The following is a 221-nucleotide window of genomic DNA, read 5'->3' as shown; positions in this document are numbered from 1 at the left end:
AGCGTAATATAAGAAATTTTTTCAAGGACATATTCGGTGACATCATCATCAATGTAATATGATACAACACCTGCAAAAATGCAATTTCATCAAAATATAGCTGCTTTGTTAGCGTTATTTAAGAAATTTTTCAAGGATATGATACGACATGTCACAACATGTTAGAGCGGTGATTATCAATGTAATGTCACGTGACCAAGTAAATGATATAAAAATAACAA

Source organism: Trachymyrmex cornetzi, unplaced genomic scaffold (assembly GCF_001594075.2).
Source record: "Trachymyrmex cornetzi isolate Tcor2-1 unplaced genomic scaffold, Tcor1.1 scaffold287, whole genome shotgun sequence".
In the NCBI taxonomy this organism is placed as follows: domain Eukaryota; kingdom Metazoa; phylum Arthropoda; class Insecta; order Hymenoptera; family Formicidae; genus Trachymyrmex; species Trachymyrmex cornetzi.
This window is presented reverse-complemented; position numbering follows the sequence as displayed.